Source organism: Puntigrus tetrazona, unplaced genomic scaffold (genome assembly GCF_018831695.1).
Source record: "Puntigrus tetrazona isolate hp1 unplaced genomic scaffold, ASM1883169v1 S000000126, whole genome shotgun sequence".
Taxonomy (NCBI): domain Eukaryota; kingdom Metazoa; phylum Chordata; class Actinopteri; order Cypriniformes; family Cyprinidae; genus Puntigrus; species Puntigrus tetrazona.
In genome coordinates this window covers 27,501-35,000 of record NW_025047803.1, presented here as the reverse complement: position 1 = coordinate 35,000, position 7,500 = coordinate 27,501, and the positions used below count along the sequence as shown (strand labels likewise).

Here is a 7,500-nt window from a genome sequence, read left to right as displayed (position 1 = left end):
GTGTGTGTGTATTACTGTAAGTGTGTGTGTGTATGTGTGTGTGTGTGTGACTGTAATACTGTCAACATGTGTGTGTGTGTGTGTGACTGTATTACTGTAAGTGTGTGTGTGTGTGTGTGTGTGTGTGACTGTAATATTATAAGTGTGTGTGTGTGTGTGTGTGTGTGTGACAGTAATATTATAAGTGTGTGTGTGTGTGTGACTGTAATATTATGTGTGTGTGTGTGTGTGTGTGTGTGTGTGACTGTAATATTATAAGTGTGTGTGTGTGTGTGTGTGTGTGTGTGTGTGTGTGTGTGACTGTAATACTGTCAGCATGTGTGTGTGTGTGTGTGTGTGTGTGTGTGTATGTGTGTGACTGTAATACTGTAAGTGTGTGTGTGTGTGTGACTGTAATATTGTAAGTGTGTGTGTGTGTGTGTGTGTGTGTGACTGTATTACTGTAAGTGTGTGTGTGTGTGTGTGTGTGTGACTGTAATATTGTAAGTGTGTGTGTGTGTGTGTGTGTGTGTGTGTGTGTGACTGTAATACTGTAAGTGTGTGTGTGTGTGTGACTGTAATATTGTAAGTGTGTGTGTGTGTGTGTGTGACTGTATTACTGTAAGTGTGTGTGTGTGTGTGTGTGTGTGACTGTATTACTGTAAGTGTGTGTGTGTGTGTGTGTTTGACTGTATTACTGTAAGTGTGTGTGTGTGTATGTGTGTGTGTGTGACTGTAATACTGTAAGTGTGTGTGTGTGTGACTGTAATATTGTAAGTGTGTGTGTGTGTGTGTGTGTGTGTGTGTGTGTGTGACTGTATTACTGTAAGTGTGTGTGTGTGTGTGTGTGTGACTGTAATATTGTAAGTGTGTGTGTGTGTGTGTGTGTGTGTGTGTGTGTGTGTGTGTGTGACTGTAATACTGTAAGTGTGTGTGACTGTAATATTGTAAGTGTGTGTGTGTGTGTGTGTGTGTGTGTGTGACTGTATTACTGTAAGTGTGTGTGTGTGTGTGTTTGACTGTATTACTGTAAGTGTGTGTGTGTGTGTGTGTGTGTGTGTGTGTGTGTGACTGTAATACTGTAAGTGTGTGTGTGTGTGTATACTGTAAGTGTGTGTGTGTGTGTGTGTGTGTGTGTGTGTGTGTGTGTGTGTGACTGTAATACTGTAAGTGTGTGTGTCTGTCTGTGTTTCTGTGTGTGACTGTAATACTGTAAATGTGTGTGTGTGTGTGTGTGTGTGACTGTAATATTGTAAGTGTGTGTGTGTGTGTGTGTGTGTGTGACTGTAATACTGTAAATGTGTGTGTGTGACTGTAATATTGTAAGTGTGTGTGTGTGTGTGTGACTGTAATATTGTAAGTGTGTGTGTGTGTGTGTGTATTACTGTAAGTGTGTGTGTGTGTGTGTATTACTGTAAGTGTGTGTGTGTGTGTGTGTGACTGTAATATTGTAAGTGTGTGTGTGTGTGACTGTAATACTGTAAATGTGTGTGTGTGTCTGTAACAGTGTAAGTGTGTGTGTGAAAGCAGCTCCTCAGGTCTGTGTGCTCAGTGCTGTCAGACAGTAATAGATGAGCGGGGCGTCCCGTCACGTCTGCACCGGCTGATAACACACACTTCCAGAGAGAACGACGAGCACTGAGAGATAGAAAGAGGCTTTCCATCGGTCCAGCTTCTGCTCATCAGATGGGCTTCTCTTACACACTAGCACATAAATCAGCGCTTTCATTACCATATCTGGGGCGAGCGGGCCGGGCTGGATTTATTGCATGCATGTTTGTGTGTGTCTGAATCAGTGCAGATAAATCAGTCTTTCTCAAGCCACAAAGAAACACTGAGCGAAACACACCTGTTATCATTTCCGTCGAAGCGCTGCACATCTGGAGCAACCGAAATCCCTGCGGAGGTCATCTTTAGCTCATCAGGAGTGTTTCACATCCAAAAGGTGTAAGCAAAATAAGCGTAGGTTTGGGATGATGGAAACCAATCTATAAAACTAATAACAGCAGTGTGTTATTTATGTCACTGTCCGTTATTGATCAGCTCGGCTTTTCATTACAATCAATACTGATTAATACACCATGCTATGATTGCTTAAGAAATGAGATCTCTTGAAATCTCAGTTGTTTCTCCTAAACATGAATAAAGGGAAATGAAGACTCTTTTATCAGCTTTTATTTCTTTAGAGGAATTGCATCGAACAAAAATCAGAGAGAGGTAAAAAAAAAGTTATTTGAATTAAAGCAGACAAGCAGGAATAAAGCAAAATATAAATATTAGATGAAAAAAAACTTAGAAATTCAGGAAGGTTGTATTATTTATAATTAACAGAGATTTAAAGATTTAAAATAAATTAAAGCTAAATAGAAATAACTAACAAGCTGACAATCAAATAAAACGAAACAAAAACTAAAAACAGATATAAAAGTATTAAATATTAATAAATAAAATAAAATAAATATTAGATGAACAACTTCTACAAGTATATAGTTTCATTTAATAGTTAAATAGAAGTAAGCGGCTAAAGAAAAGCTATTACAAAAGTTGTTGTAATAAAAAAATTAAGCTAATTCGAAGAAAATGTAATTAATTAATTATTATAAATGCTAAAACAACACTGGATAAAGATGAGAAAAAATGTTTTCATTTGGTTTATTATTGTTTTTATGTTTTAATGTCTTTTTTACATTTAGCAGTTTGTATTTTTATATATATATATATATATATATATATATATATATATGCAATATTTTTCATATTGGATTTTATTTTAATTTAGTGTTTAATTTTAATGATTTTAATTTTAGCTTTAGTTCACCACAGAAACTTTATATGCTGCTTCAGACAAGTAAAAAGCGGTTTGATGTTGAGCTCACAGTATTTGTGTGTGTGTGTGTGTGTGTGTGTGTGTGTGTGTGTGTGTGTGTGTGTGTGCAGGCAGCGTGGTGTATCTGGGAATGATGGTGGGCGCGTTCTTCTGGGGCGGTCTGTCAGATAAGGTGGGCCGGAGGCAGTGTCTTCTCGTCTGTATGTCAGTCAACGGCTTCTTCGCCTTCCTGTCGTCCTTCGTTCAGGGCTACAGCACCTTCCTCTTCTGCAGGATGCTCTCGGGCTTCGGGTGAGTTCAGAGTCCATCCGTCTTCTGCTTTCCTTTACCGAGCTAATGACTGCGGGTTAATTAAGTGCTCCGTGAGGGACCATCGCCGTGACGTGCTGGAAAGGTCATTCAGAGCGTCCTCGAGGAGAAAACTGATCACAGTACATTCAGATAAAAGTTTTCTGAAAGTATGCACTCATTTGCATGGATTCTTTAAAAGATATGTGTATTTGAATTCAGCTAGTTGCCAAGATGCAAGTTTAAAATAGCTATATATGGCATATCAGTGATGCTAAAATAGCCCTGGAGTAAAGCCAGGCTCTTAATCTATTTATATAGAAATGCATAAAGTGCAATAAAATAAATACTAAAATACCGTGATGTTTTCTCTGCACTAGTCTTGTTAAATGACCAAAATCGAACAGTGGATGTAGTTTTTCGTCTTAAAGGTGAAGTGTGTCGTTTCTGCAGCATTATGGGCAAAAAGGCAAGATCTGAAGTAAAATAAAAGGGCCGAAGGGAACACAGAACATGTCAGGCCGCTCAAATTGCTCTTTTTTATTCCGTCGGGTATGTGCATGAAGCTATCAAACGCTTTAATGATCATCCATGACGAGCCGATTAAAGACTCCTGGTGCAGTCCTGTTTTTATCGGTCGTATGAAGTTTAAATGTATGCGTGCATTTATTCATGCACGAAGAGTCTCTCTGTCTCTCTCTCTCTCTCTCTCTCTCTGTCTCTCTCTCTCTGTCTCTCTCTCTCTCTGTCTCTCTCTCTCTCTCTCTCTCTCTGTCTCTCTCTCTCTCTCTCTGTCTCTCTCTCTGTCTCTCTCTCTCTCTCTCTCTCTCTCTCTCTCTCTCTCTCTCTCTCTCTCTCTCTCTCTCTCTCTCTCTCTCTCTGTCTCTCTCTCTCTCTGTCTCTCTCTAAGCTCTCTCTCTCTGTCTCTCTGTCTCTCTCTCTCTCTCTCTCTCTCTCTCTCTCTGTCTCTCTCTCTCTCTCTCTCTCTGTCTCTCTCTCTCTCTCTGTCTCTCTCTCTCTCTCTCTCTCTCTCTCTCTCTCTCTCTGTCTCTCTCTCTCTCTCTCTCACTTCCGGTGTACGAGTGTGAGCGGAGTGCTGTGAGTGCGAGTGGTGTGGAGTGTTGTGAGTGAAACTCTTTTCTTTTTTTCCTTTTCTGTCTATCTCTGTCTGTATAGTTAGCGGTAGTCTTTGCTGGTTTTCGGGCCGCGTGCTCTTCACTCTGAGGAGGCATGTCGGCCCCGCGGGTGGAAGTTTTAAACTCACTCACGCGACGCCACGCTGTGAAGGTGGCGTCAGCGGTGAGTGTGGAGGAGGCTTGCCTGGCAGTGGGTGAGGTAGTGGGGCACGGGAGTGTGCTCTCAGCCTCTCGAATGAACAGCGCTATCGTTATTTTTTTAGACAGCATAGACAAAGCTAACGAGGTTGTTGAGCATGGTATAATCGTTAAAGGAGAACTCATCCCCGTTCTTCCCCTCTCTCTACCTGCTAAGAAAGTCACCATATCTAATGTGCCACCTTTTGTGAGTGATCTTATTTTAACCCAAGCTTTATCCTGGTACGAAAGCTGGTTTCACCCATTAAAAAGATCCCGATCAACTGTAGTTCTCCTCTGTTGAAACATATTGTTTCTTTTAGGCGGTTCGCATACATGATCATTAATGATGATGCTGATCTGGATGTGTCTTTAAATTTTCGAATTGGTGATTTTGATTATGTTGTTTTTGTGACCACCGCTAAGATGAAGTGTTTTAGCTGCGGGACTTTTGGTCATCTAATGCGAAATTGTCCAGAAATAACTGCAGAAAAGGAAAGGAATGTAGGAGGGCGCTCCGGGAGTGGTGATCTTGCGGGGGTTAGCGGTGAGGCTGAGGGAGCCCCCCCGGGAGAGGGCTCGGTGACGCCGGCAGCGGCAGCGTCTCCTCCGGCCTCTTCCAGTGAGACGGTGGAGGGAGCGGTCGCGCCGACACACGCCGAGATACGTTCGGATGAGGGTCGTAAGGACGCAGATAATGTGACATGGGGCAAAACTGGAGATGGACAAGCTGACAGGGTTTCAGAGAATAGTGCAGAGCATTTTCAGAAAATGTGTGAAATAGCTAAGTGCTGTGGAATGGAAGAAGAACAAGCCATTTTTAAAATGCCCCAAAAAAGAAAGAAAAGTAACGAAGTACCAGATGCTAAAGTAAGCAAAAAAATAGAAATGCATGACGATGAGGATCTGGAGACTGAGAGCGATGCAGAGTCTTCTGACTCCAGTGTGACACTTTCTCAGAATGAGGTTATTGGACGGAGCTATGAGCTTGAAGATATCAAATTATTTCTCAGATCAACCAAAAACAAGAGAGGTGTGCGAGTGCAGGAATATTTTCCTGACTTAAAACAGTTTGTTGATAAAGCAAGAAGTCTAATGGTAGAAGGTTCATTCACAAATAAAGAAGTGTATCGTTTAAAGAAAATTGTGAGGAGTCTTAACATTGCTTTAGACAATGACACGGGTTAATCTTAGGAGCAGGACTGGTCTTTGCTCTTTTTTTTTTTTTATTTATGAGTGTAGTACATTTAGCCACTTTTAATATCAATGGCGCAAGGAATGTTAGAAAAGAGCATTAATATATGAAACAATAAAACAGAAAAACATTGATGTCACTTTTTTACAAGAAACTCACAGTGACCTGAACAATGCTGTTGATTGGATGAGGAATTTGATGGCACTTCTGTGTTAAGTCACAACACTTCAGTTAGTGGAGGAGTGGCTATTTTATTCATAAAGAATTTTAGTCCTGTATCATATGTGATTGATGAAATTGTTAAAGGTAGGCTTTTAAAGTCAGAGCTGTTTTTTAGAATTATGTTTTGTTTTTTATTTGTGTGTATGTTCCAACTGTACCCGGTTGAAAGGTTAGTTTTTTTAGATTTACTATCTTCCACCTTACAAAATTGTTGTTCTGAAGAATTTCTGTTCTTAGGTGGTGATTTTAATTGCACAGAGCTAAATTTAGACAGGAATCATGTTGAACCTCACTTAGCTTCACGCAATCGTCTTATCCATTTTATAAAAAATATGAATTATGTGATATTTGGAGATCTTTAAATGGCAAGGAGAGACAGTATACTTGGGTTCATACACGGGATAATATTATCTCTTCGGCAAGATTGGATAGGTTTTACAGTTTTAATCATCATCTTAACATTTTTAATAAGTGTTACATCACACCGGTTGGTTTTTCGGACCACAGCATGGTGCATTGTAATTTTTTTTTGTGTTCAGTAAAACATAAGAGTGCATATTGGCACTTTAACACTAAACTGTTAAATGACAATTTTTTAAAGAATCTTTTAGTTTTTCTGGGAAAGCTTCAGAGCAACAAAAGGCTCTTTTCATTCAGTACAACAGTGGTGGGACTTGGTAAAATTCAAATTAAGCAGTTTTCGCAACAGTACACTCACAACGTTACTAAAGAGCTACTTCTGTCCTTAGAATCGTTAGAAAAAGAAATTATTGAGTGTCATAATCTAGCCCAGTCTAGTGGTGAAGCTAGGCATTTAGAAGCCTGCTCTAAGAAGAAAGCACAACTAACAGATCTACTGGGGAGTAGAGCACAGGGGGCTTTAGTCCGTTCACGTTTCCAAAGTATCGATCAGATGGATGTACCTTCTAAATACTTTTTCAGCATGGAAAAAAAGAATGGGCAGAAACGTTTTATTTATGCACTTCGCTCTGAGGATGGAGTGTTGTTGTCTGATCCTGCCGATATCCGTATGAGAGCAGTTATGTTTTATCAGAACCTGTACAGAAGTGAGATTAATTCAGGGCATGGCGCGGAAAGTGTCTTTTTTGATAATTTGCCGAAAGTCTCAGAAGAGGCTAACTTTGACCTCTCAGGAGTGTTGACCCTGGAAGAGCTCTTCAAGGCCTTGCAAAGCATGGAGTCTGGGAGGGCACCAGGAGTGGATGGCCTCCCGGTCGACTTTTATAAGGCTTTCTGGTCAGAGCTGGGAGATGATCTGCTTGAGGTACTCAGCGATAGCTTGACAGAGGGCAGGTTGCCTTTGAGTTGTCGGAGAGCGGTTATCACTCTGATTCCAAAAAAAGGGGACCTCACTGATGTCAAAAACTGGCGCCCTGTCTCACTTCTTTGCAGCGATTACAAACTGCTTTCCAAAGTTTTGGCTACTAGACTGGCTGGAGTGTTGGAGCAGGTCATCCATCCGGACCAAACATATTGTGTACCCGGTAGATCTATAGTTGATAATATTTCCTTAATTCGAGACATTTTTCATATTTCTAAATTTTTAAATCTGAGTTGTGGTTTGTTATCCTTAGATCAAGAGAAGGCTTTTGATCGAGTTGAGCACTCTTATCTCTGGAATACTTTGGCAGCTTTTGGTTTCTGCAAAGAGTTTG

At 40.5% G+C, this 7,500-nt stretch overlaps 1 pseudogene; it reads left to right on the top strand.

Annotated features, from left to right (window-relative positions):
- The window catches only part of LOC122332607, a 37,913-nt pseudogene that overhangs the window by 8,096 nt on the left and 22,317 nt on the right, over positions 1–7,500 (top strand).